This window comes from Crinia signifera, chromosome 2, assembly GCF_055691185.1.
Source record: "Crinia signifera chromosome 2, ASM5569118v1, whole genome shotgun sequence".
Taxonomy (NCBI): Eukaryota; Metazoa; Chordata; class Amphibia; order Anura; family Myobatrachidae; genus Crinia; species Crinia signifera.
Genome location: NC_139218.1, coordinates 383,049,543 through 383,061,852, shown reverse-complemented (window position 1 = coordinate 383,061,852; position 12,310 = coordinate 383,049,543).

Below are 12,310 nucleotides of genomic sequence, written 5' to 3'. Positions count from 1 at the left end.
CCTTAAGTTAAGGTACACGATTAACGCGATGGACCCGATTTCCTTTGAAATCAGGTCCATTTGGCCGGCTAAGACAAAATATCGGGGGCATCGCGTCGGTCGGGACCATTAACAATGGTCCCGACGCGACCGACGCGATGCCCCCGATTTCCCCATAGGCTTCAATGTTAAAAAATATTTTAACATTGAAATCGTGTCGGGAAAGGTAAAATATCGGGGGCATCGCGTCGGTCGGGACCATTAACAATGGTCCCGACGCGATGCCCCCGATTTTTCCATAGGCTTCAATGTTAAAATATTTTTTAACATTGAAATCGTGAGAAAATGTGAAAAATGTGAAATGGGCCAATATGACCCATTTCACATTATAGATGTCCCCGTCGTCACCCCACGATAGACGCCAACCCGAAGCATGGCGAGCGCAGCGAGCCCGCGAGGGGCGGCGGTGCGCGTCCTCCGACCTTTTCATTCCCCTACTATCCACGTCGGCGTGGAGTTGAGAATAGAATAGTGTGGCGAGCGCAGCGAGCCACCGAGCCTGAAGCGTGGCGAGCGCAGCGAGCCCCGCGAGGGGACGCGTATAACTTCACAGGTATATGCGTCCGCTCGCCACGCTTCGGGCTCGGTGGCACGCTGCGCTCGCCACACTATTCTATTCTCAACTCCACGCCGACGTGGATAGTAGGGGAATGAAAAGGTCGGAGGACGCGCACCGCCACCCCTCGCAGGCTCGCTGCGCTCGCCATGCTTCGGGTTGGCGTCTATCGTGGGGTGGGGTTTACGCCGTCAAATTTGGGGGGGTTGGGAATATTTTACATTGAATCCAATGTAAAATCGGGTCCCAGGGACCCGATTTACATTTCATTCAATCAAAAAATCGGGTCGGTCGCATTGCATCAATGTCAACACCACTACGTCAACATACTGCAAGGTCGACATGGGTGTAGGTCGACACGGGACAGGTCATTATGTCAACACAAGCATTAGGTCAACATGGTCTAGATCAACAGTCAAAAAGGTCGGCACACAGTCGACATGGACACAGGATTAAGTGTACCATGTCCCCTTGCATGGCTCGCTGCTCTCGGCACACTATTTTATTCGCCCACCATGCCCTAGTTGACGGTAGGGCATGAAATACCGTAAACAAAGAAAAAGGTGAAGAGGAAGTACTATGCTGAAGGAAGAATTTGGAAGAAACTCCTCAAGTGGCGCATGATTTAAGATACAAAATAAAACCTTTGTAAGTTGATTAAGTCCAAAGTCAATTCGTGAAACGGAATGTGTCCTTTCCGTTTAGAAAAGTTCCGTGTAGTGGTGTTTCTCAATAATGTTGAGTGGTACACATAAAGTGAAATAAAGAATACATTTATGGTTAGATACCACAAATAACAAGTGTTATCAGGGTGCAGCTAGTGAAAAAGTGGGGGGCGTACCCAACTCACTCTGAAAGCGTGCGTTTTCAAACCTGTAAAGGTTTCTTTGTTTTCTTGATGAAATGCTGTTTTTTTCTCCAATCCAGGTTATTCAGAGGCTGTCCAATCCAGGATACACTCCGATTATATTGAAAGATAGATACAGACAGCAATGTGTAGATTCTTTTTATAGTATAGGAAAATTTTACACGGATATATTTCCTTTAGTGGCGTAAATCACTCACCAACTAGGGTGCAGTGGGACATATATCAAGGTATCTTTGAAATCTAAAATAGGGAGGAGCGTACCCAGAACTCACAAGGGGTATATAAGATGACTCCTATAAAGGTTTCTTTATATTGGAAATGGAAGTGTCGATGGTAATCGTACCATAACTCATGTGTAAAGAATAGTGGAGACTCATATCAAGGTTTCTTTTTTCTCTTTTTCTATTCCACTCCGATCCTTCTTTTTGATGGCTCACAATATGGTATATGAGTTGACCGGGAGGAAACAGAAAAAAATCCAATGTGTAGTAATGCGAGTATATGGGGATTTTATCTTTAAGATATGCTGCGTATCACCTTAAAGGTGCCTCTTGTAAACTAGTCCCCTTAGATTTTATAATAGAGATTTTGGCCCCCGTTTATCATTGATCGCATTTACAATGCGATCTGGGCGGAATATTACCGCCCAGGATCGCATTGTAAAATGCGATCATTTCGCCCGAATGTATGACCTGCTGTGCGCAGGGACAGGGCTCCGAAAAGGATGCACGGAGCCGGAAGCCGGGGCGTCTGCGCATGCGTGGTTAGGCGCTGACGCCCTTGCGACCCCGCTGACCGCACTGCCGCTCGGGCAGTGCGATGTGTAGCCATAGGCTACAATGGGCTATCGCCATATTAGAATGGCGATAGGCCAGAGGTGCGATGGCGGGCTGCCTGATGTTGATACATCGGGCAGCTTCGCATCCCCCGTAGAAACCTATGGGGGATGCTGCCGGCGGCGCTGCAGGGGGGGATCACAGCAGGGATCAGAGATTCCTGCTGCGGTCCCCTGTGATATATTAGAGGGATACACAATATTTGCGGTTTCCCCCGAAAATGGGTGTTTTCGGGGATTTAGCCGCAAATATTATACCCCTTTCAGACAGAAAAAAAGACCCGGGAATTTCCCTGCTCTTGCCGTGTCGACCCGGGTTTTTCTTCTGTCTAAAAGGGTCAACACGGGTCTAAAGTTCCGGGACTTCGATCCAGGTATTTACCTGGGTTTTTCCCGGGTCTGTATTCCAAAAACCCGGGTCGCCGGCTGTCTGAAAGTAAACGACCCGGGTTTTTGGGATTATTACACATTGTTAGGCACTGATTGGCTCTCCTGGTTGGTTGCTGGCTGATTGGTTGTGAGGATAGGCTTCTCTGATTGGCTGGGAGGGCATGGCAATGGAGCTGGCCTCTGAGGTCATTAGGGAGCTGAAAAAAGGATAGCATGGCCCACTGGTAGAAGCAAGAGGTGAGAGCTGCTTGCAGTGAGAGGGGAGGAGGATATCGGCAAACAGATGACTGGGACAGTCAAAGATGCCACAGTGTACTCAAACATTGCAAATACACTGACAGCCATGTGAGGTAACATGTACCTTGCAGTATATAAAAACAATAAAACTTGTTTACAACATATCCTTGTGTCATGCCATGGTTAATGCAATGCAGTGAGCAGTCACCACCCACTTCTGATGACCTCATCTCTGTGTGCCTTTAAAACTGTCCTTTTCTTATGACACACAGAGTTTTGCAGGAAAAATCCGGCTTCTGTGTGAAAGGGGTCGACACAGGAAATACCCGGGTTTTTGCTCTTGTGTGAAAGGGGGTCAGTCCCTTGCTGCCTAGTTGTACCCGGGTTTTTGTATCCGGGAAATACCTGAGTTTTTGGGATTTTTCTGTCTGAAAGGGGTATTAGTTGATAAATGCGGGCCTGAATCTCTAAAGGTTTAGGTGTACCTCACTCACCAAAGTCTATATAGTACCAGGTATGTAGGGTTTTCTTTATAATCTAGTGCTGTGAGGGTCTGGATATACTGTTTGTAGTGGTAATGCTCCTCGTATATAGGTTTCTTTTGAAGGGGTGATTTTTGAGGACGGCCTTTTCCTTTAGTATCAGAAATCGTGATTCTCACACAGGAGTTAAAAAGTCCAAAATGTATTCATATAAGGTGTAACATAGCAGCAAGAGTCGGTTTAAAAAACCAGCAAAAGTGAGTACAACTGGTAGCAGGATTTTTCCTCAACACCAAGAGGAGAAAAATTACCAAAAAAGTATAAAAATAAAAAAATTACAATAAAAATAAAAAATAGATAAAAGTACATACATAAAGTCCAATGAGTCAGTGGCTGTTCACCCTCCTCAAATGTCCGTCAACGCGTTTCGGTCCTATAGACCTTTCTCAAGATGAAGGCATGAAATACCGCCTGTCGGCACATGTTGACCCCAAAAAACAGTGAAAAACCCCATGTCGACCTTGCCCATGTCAACATAATGCTTGTGTCGACCTAATGACCTGTCGATCCTTGTCGATGTCGACCTTGCAGTAGGTTGACCTAGCGGTGTTGACCTAACGACTGTCGACCATCTTTAGGTCGACCAACCGACCGTATCCCCCCCCCCACCATATAACTCTGAAAAAGTCTATATTTACTTTTTTTGATGGCTGTTATGTGGCATATTTGGGGTGGGCGCTGACGTCATATGATGTCAGCCGCCGAGGGGTACACCCAGCGTTTTTGTGGGCATACCCATAAAACAATGGGAGGTCCCGAGTCCGCCCCATGGCTACTGTGTTATCACCGGCCACTTTATGACATCATCAAGCTTAGCAAATCTTCCCTTGTTTGAAAAATGACTGTAAGGAGCTGGCTGGTTGGAACTTTATCTCCAACCACTTCATCTCTCTCCAAGCTTCGATACATCTCCCCTATATGAGGAATCGGCAGGTAAATGGTATAACACATAGGATCATTTCCTGCTGGAGGAGTGACATGAGTCTAGCATGTATCATACACAATACAACTTTTGGTTTCAGTCGTCCTTTATTTTCTAAATGGCTACTGACGTCTGCCTGACTGCCATAATGAGTAATACTGCAGCCAGCAGCTAAACCGCTCCGTCTGGTGCTGTGTTACAGCCGCATCTGTGCGCACTGAGCTTCCAAACCTGCTGAGCACTAGGACAATATAATACATAAAAATGCTCTTTCCTGGAAAATGTGCAGCACCATTGAACCGCAGCCACCTCATAGCTCCTTGGCGTTACAGCTTTTCTGGTTGCTCTGAGGGTTGTATTCGGAGACAGACACACTACTCAACGTTGTCTTTACAGAGGAAACATGGTTGGTGAATGCTGGAGCTAACTACTAATCAGAGTGCAGCATTATGTACCTGCCTCCAAGTCTGCACATTGTGATTTCAGAGGAAACATGCTGATTGGTTGGATGCCTGGAGCGAACTACTAATCAGAGTGCAGCATTATGTACCCGCCTCCAAGCCTGCAGTTAGACAGTGTATGGCTGTCAGTATGCTGTAAGGTGGTTGGCTGGAGCTAACTAACAATCAGAGTGCAGCATTATGTACCCGCCTCCAAGCCTGCAGCTAGACAGTGTCTGGCTGTCAGCATGCTAATTGGGGGATGCCTGGAGCGAACTACCAATCAGAGTGCTGGCAGCCGTTCATAGAAAATAACTCTGCCTGGTTTATAAAAAGACATTGCTGGAGGACAAAGAAATAAAGGGCCTGATTCAGACCAGTTCTCTAGGCTGCGTATACTTGCAGTCTTGTGAACAGATCAGCGCCACCCCGCCGAATGCTTCACAAGACAAAAAATTAATCGCCGACCAAGGTGGCTAAATACGGACATCATGGGACGTCAGGCACCCAACCCGAGCCTGCATCGGCACACCTGCCCTCCCAGGGGAACGCCCAGCGTTTCCATGGGGATCCCCATAAAATGCTGGGCATTGCATAGCTCCAGCTCCATAAACGCGCTCCAGCTCCCCATCGGACAAGGGCCCGAATTCAGACCCTAATGAACAGGCCTGAATCAGCCCCAAAAAAACAGGTTTTTTTTTAAAAGTTGCCGGCAAATTAAAGTAGTCCAGGAGCAGAAAGTTATTTAAAAGGAAAATGTATTGTATGTATTGTATTTATAACTGCGCTTTCTTTATATTTGCATTAATCATTACAGTATGATATTATTTCCTGCACCACCACTGGTTGAGATAAAATACCAGTAATGGTTTCATTTAATAGTTATTCTTAATATAAACGGATATATTTACTGAAAATGTGTGTACGGAGTATTAGGGAAGTGCTAGAATAAGCATTGCTGGGCTAATTAACACAGCAGCTATTTTGTCCATTTTTGCCCAATTTAAGGATATTTACTAATTGATGACTCACAGCGACAAGGCAGGATGGATGCTAAAGGTTTGAGGCATTTGCAAAGCCAATCAAATTTTCCATTGGACAATGGGTTCTTAATATGGATCTATTACCCTCGCCATTCACATTTGAGATGTGCAAATGTGCAACACTAAATAATACTTTAAATAAAAATATATATGAACTTTTTTTCAAACGGATGTACGTTTGAGGTCGCAATTAAAAATAGATAGCATTTAATTAGAACATGTGCATGCAGGCGCAAACAAATAAAGTTTTTCACAAATTGATAAATTGGGATGAGTTGCAGAATGGATTTGGTCATCTCTCCAGAGCACAATCGTCAGGGCCTCCGATCCAGAGTGGCAACCACAGACATTAGACACACCTCTAAAGCGGTAACGACATGTATGAACTTGACACGCCCCCCTTATCTCTCTCAAAGACTCATTGGGTGAAATGTAATAGGATGAAAGAAAGTGAGAGATTTGGTAAGAAAGCTGTAGTTTTTTTTAAAGCGGCAATCATTTACACTGCAAAATCAAACTGGTTTGGTAAATGATTGCCGCTTTAAAAAAAAAAAACTGTGTATTATCACGGCACCCATCGCATCGCATACCACTAATTAAGGTATGCGATGGACCCGATTTCAGCCTTTTTTCCGGGCTGAGTATACAAATTTAAAATCGGCGCGATTTGCCATTGAGTCCCATGTTAAATGGCACCCCCAGACCCGATATTTAATTGTATACCCACCCTGATGGGTAATAAATTTGTAAAATGCCCCCACATTGTTAACGGCCCCCCACTATCAACGCCAACCCGAAGCGTGGCGAGCTTAGCGTGGAGTTGATCTTATAAAGTGTGGCGAGCTTATAAAGTGTGGAGAGCGCAGCGAGCCACCGAGCCCGAAGCATGGCGAGCACAGCGAGCCCCGCGAGGGGACGCGTATTACTTCACAGGTATACGAGTGCGCTCGCCACGCTTCGGGCTCGGTGGCTCGCTGCGCTTGCCTTACTTGCTTACTTGCTTACTTTATAAAGTCAACTCCACGCCGACGTGGATAGTGGGGGTATGAAAAGGTCGGAGGACGCGTACCGCTGCGCTCGCCACGCTTCGGGTTGGCGTTCATAGTGGGGTGGCGTTAACAATGGGGGGCATTTCACATACTCATGACCCATGAGGGTGGGTATACAATTAAAAATCGGGTCTGGGGGCGCATTTATCATGGTAATAAGGCATCTGGGTGCCTGTACAATGAAAAATCAGGTGAAATCGCGTCGCATCGCATGCAATGCGATGCGATGCGATTTTTCATTGTACAATGCCCTACGATGGTAATCGGGGGCGTCGTGATAATACACAAGTACCAAAAACTGGAGATTTCTTACCAAATCTCTCACTTTCTGAATCTCTCACCCTACTAAATTCACCCGTTGACTCATTCACAGTTTGGAATCTGCGGTGAATTTCCCATTAGACACGTGTCTAGGGAAGTGCACATGTTTGGGGCGGCACACTTGGATGCTGTCAGATTTGAAAAAATTCTGATATTACTAAGTCCCTCGCCATCTTGGAAAAATGTGAGTCTATTGGGAGGAGACTAAAGTGAAACAATTCTTATGGAGTCTCATCATACCAGCTCCGTTCCCTCCGCATTGACCTGAAATTTGTGGCAAATTGCAGTGAGGGGGTGGGGCTTTGTAATATGCTTGCATTCTCTCTTCTGTTAGGGGAGTTTCTGGGTACTCAGAAACCCTCCCTATGTGTGCACTAGTGCAGTGGTTCCCAAACTGTGTGCCGTGGCTCCCTGGGGTGCCTTGGGACACTTGCAGGGGTGCCCTGGGTTGGTGGTCCAGGATCAATTCAAATGATTCATGATCAATTATTTATGGACAAAACCAGTGCTGGTGGCTGCCAATCATAAAATATGTACAAACAGAAGCAAATCCTGCCCTTTACCACATATTGGAACCTAAGAATCCCATATAAACACAATCTCTTGTATTTTTGGGGGGCCTAGGGGGTGCCCTGGAAAAATTCTGATACTCAAAGGGTGCCGCGATTCAAAAAAGATTGGGAACCCCTGCACTAGTGATATGCCATCGTGAATGGAGTGCAAACAGGTTGAGCATGCACATACTGCTATAGTGGCTTTTTATTATTCCATTAAATTAGCTTTAAGGGCTTCTGACCAATCAATGATCATATTCAAATTAGGCAAGTCACCACTAACTCCGCCCCTGAATGCAGCCTCTACGCATTCTCCAGAGGAATGATCAGGGAAGGGGTCCGCAGTGTACTGCGTACCAACAGCCATTAAGTCAGGCATGTCCAAACTATGGCCCTCCAGCTGTTGTGAAACTACAAGTCCCATCATGCCTTTCCACAGTTTGGGAATGGTAAAACTTTGGAAAGGCATGAGAGACCTCAGCATGTCCCCATAACAGCCGTCACATCTGTATAAAAACAGACATAACAGAAATAATCCCTTCTATGTTCAGTAATATTATATAATCCCTTTAATGTTATGTAGAAGGATGGTAGCGCTGGACTTTCATGCAGGAACATGAAATAGCGCCTTCATCCATTAGCAAGAACTAAAAATAAGTGGCTGAAGCTCATTGATCTTCTCAGTTACATTATTCATCCTAACGCCTCTGAGCTGCGCTGCTCTCCTCATTGAAGATTATTCACTGGAACATGTGTCAGGATGTCACCCGCTGAGCACCATTTATACGATAAAAGGTCAAGAATATATATATTTCTCTTACTATAGGAAACAGCAGGATTTGAAATGACAAAAGCTACTGCACAATACATTGTGCATTTATGCCGGTGGAAAATGCCTGTAGTAGCGCGGAAGACTGAGCTTCGCAGAAATGGGCGATTATAGGATGCGAGGGAGGAGTCTAAAAGTAGCGAAACTACCTGACGTAATCATTAAAATAATACACTGGTCCATTAAGGAGGCAGAAGTCGTTAGGAGCGCTGACTACATACAGTGCTACAGTCAGTGCTATTTTTTGTTGGAAAATAGGCTCAGGAACTGTGGGCAGAGCAGAAGTGGGCGGTGATGTGGGTGAAGCTACCAAAGGGGCGGGGGATCAACTGTTGCATAAACTTTTTTTTCTTTTACACATAATGCCCCCAGCAGTGCCATATATACACATAATGAGACCAGTAATGCCATATATATATATATATATATATATAAAAAAAAAAAATATATATATATATATATTATACATACACACACATGCCACCTGGATGTAGCCACATTGGGTGCGGCCAATGAAAATGCTGGTGCGATACACACATATGTCAGATATACATATGCTCCTACGGTGCCAGGTATTCCCCCCACAGTGCCAGATATTTCCCACAGTGCCAGGTATGCCCCCAATGTGCCAGAATTTCCCAGCAGCAGCACAACTCACCATTGTTACTCCTGCTGCTGCCATCGTATGCTGCTGTCGGGGAGAGGAGCGTCCGGTGTCCCCCTGCTGTCTGTCTCCTCCTCCGCTGCTGCTTCCCTGCACATCTCTCCTTCCCCTCACTGTAGTCCCTGTGACTGGGCCGTCAGCCAATCAAAGCTCACGGCCCGGCTCCTGATTGGTTCACAGCCCGCGTGCTCTGATTGGCTAACAGCCCAGTCAGGGACCCAGTCAGGGAAAGGAGAGATGCGTCATACGCTCTCCTCCCATCCCCTCAGAAGGGAAGTGGCGGCCGCGTCACTTCACCCGGCAGAGGAGGAGACAGACAGCAGGGCAGACCGCAGAGGTCCTGGAACGTCCCAGTCCGTCACTTTGCAAGAGCTTCAGGAAATGCATTCCAGGGTGTTCCAGCTCAAAAAAGCCCTGACTACAGTTATACAGAAAGGGGTATGGGTCACTGGGTCGATCCAAGTTATGTCGACATGCGTTGGATCGAGACCACAGACGGTTGTAAAGGCTTAGATCAACACTTGAAATAGGTTGACATAGCTAAGGTCGACGGGGGTGTGGAAGGTCAACACAAGCATTAGGTTGACAATGGGAAGGACGACAGTTAAAAGGTCCACTTGAGTTTTTCACGTTTCCTTGTCCCGAATGTTGACATAGTCAACATGGACACCATCTAAGTGTACTGATGTGCTCGCCATGCTTCGCGCACGGCGGCTTAAAAAAAAAAACTCATGTGGAAAAACTCATGTCGACCCTTTTGACCGTCGACCTTTCTATTGTCAACCTTCCAACCATGTTGATATGTTTCATGTGTCGACCTAATGTATGTCGACTGAAATAGCGTGGACCTAATGACCATATCCCACAGAAAGAGCTTGGATAAAATGCAAGGGCTTCTGGGAAACTGTGTGGGGGCCTGTGCACTTGGGTAGGAGGCGGCACATGCAGTGGCTTAACTACATTTTGGGCGCCCCCCCGCCGTTAAAGGGAGGGCGCCCAGCCACTCACTCACCCGCCCGCCGCACCAACCCCCGCAGTCTTACCTAGGTTCAGTCAGTACGCGCTGGTCCCGGCTCCCTTCTTCTGCTATGAGGACCACCACAAAATGTCCGCCCCCATACAGCAGACAGTTTCAGAGAACTGTGTGCTATATGGGGGCGGCCATTTTGTGGTGGTCCTCAGCAGAAGAAGGGAGCCGGGACCGGACCAGCGCATACTGAACACAGGTAAAGACTGGGGATGGGGGGGTTGGTGCGGCGGGCGGCGGGGTGTAACGTAACTATAGCACTGCAGCCCCCTGCGCCCGCACATGCATAGCGCCCCCCCGCAGTCGCGGGGGCTGCGGTGCTATAGTTACGCCCCTGGGCACATGGCGATCTGGTGGGGTTGGGCACAACTACATGCCTATCTCACTGGGTGCATGGTTGACCCATTGACCACCCAGGCCATGGTCACATCGCTCCAGCACCCCTGCATCCCCACAGAGGCCCTTCTTTTGGCACTGCTGTAATGGCATAACAGATTTCTTACAATGTCGACATTTCACCGTTGCATATCATCATTTTATCAATGTCAACATCATGATTGTCGACATTGTGGTATCGACAATATCAATCCATAGATTCCTGTAAAAATTAATTCTTCTGTGGATCCATTCCGCCTTCCTGCAAGTAAAATGTTGTGGCTTCTAATCCCCTATGGAGGTCAATAATTGAGCACAGAGCGCTAACGTCTGTGGTAACTAGGAAGGATTTAAGTATATCCATAGCCCAGAACAGATGGTTTGATCAAATTGACTGAGATACTAATTAAGTCACCTGTGGCTAAGCATTGATATACTTAAAACCTGGACCATTGGGGTGCCTTGAGGACCATGTTTTGCCACCTCTGGTATAAAGGAATGTGTACATTTACTGACTGGGCACTTTTAGAGAACAGTAATTCGGCAGAGCACCGAGCTTGTTAATGAAAGCCTATTGTGTCACACAGACAGACAAGGTGATAACATTTTAATTACGTATTTGATTGAGCCCTTTCTCTGGTGGTTCCTTTGTCTTCTGCTTCTGGACATCTTCATATAAGGAAGGAGACAGTTGTGTGTGTTACATCTGATTGTGTGTGAATCAATACAATTTCATTAGCTTTCTGAATGATATTATTGTGTGTCCAGTGGTAAATGGTTCAGAAGACAAACACAATTAGGGAAGCCAATCCCGGGGCATTTTTTCAATCCCGGGATTCGGGATTGAAAAATGCTCAATCCCGGGATTCCCGGGATCCCGGGATTGGCTTTCCTAATAAAAAAACGCCCTGGCCGCCCCGCATTTACTTACATTTGCAGGGGCGGCCGGGTTGATGGGTGGGAGCCGGGATGCCGGGTGGGCAGCTTCATCCGGCCGGAGGCAGGGTGGGAGCCGGGATACCGGGTGGGCAGCTTCCTACTTCGGGAGCCGGGTTGCTGGGTCGGCTGGCTGGCTGGCTAGGTGGGTGGGCGGACGACTTCATAATGCGGAGTTGCTTGCTTGCTGGGTGGGCTGGCTAGGTAGACGGGCGGCTTCATCTCTGCCTGCCTGCCTGCGCAGCGTGACCTCTCGTCACGCTGAGAGGTCACGCTGCGCAGGGTTGCTCTGCCGGGTATGGGAGTATCCAGGCAGCGGCTGAGTGAGTGCTCAGACGCTGCCCGGCATTAGACTGCGCATGCGCAGTCTAATCCCGAAAATCCCGGGATTGGAAACTCCAATCCCGGGATTGAAATCCCGGCGTTTTGGGGGCCAAATCCCGGGATCCCGCCGATCCCGATCCCGGGATTGGCCACCCTAAACACAATGATAGCTTGTTATGCAGATGTTGTTTCTTGATGCCACAATTTAAACCTGGGTGAGTGTAAGCATCCTGTAGGATGGGGGGGAGGGGGGGGGGGTTGTACTAAAACTGGGTACACATATATACAATCCCTGTTTCTTGCGACCGTTGGACCGACCGTACACCCGTCGGACCATCCACAAACAACAGCCGATCACG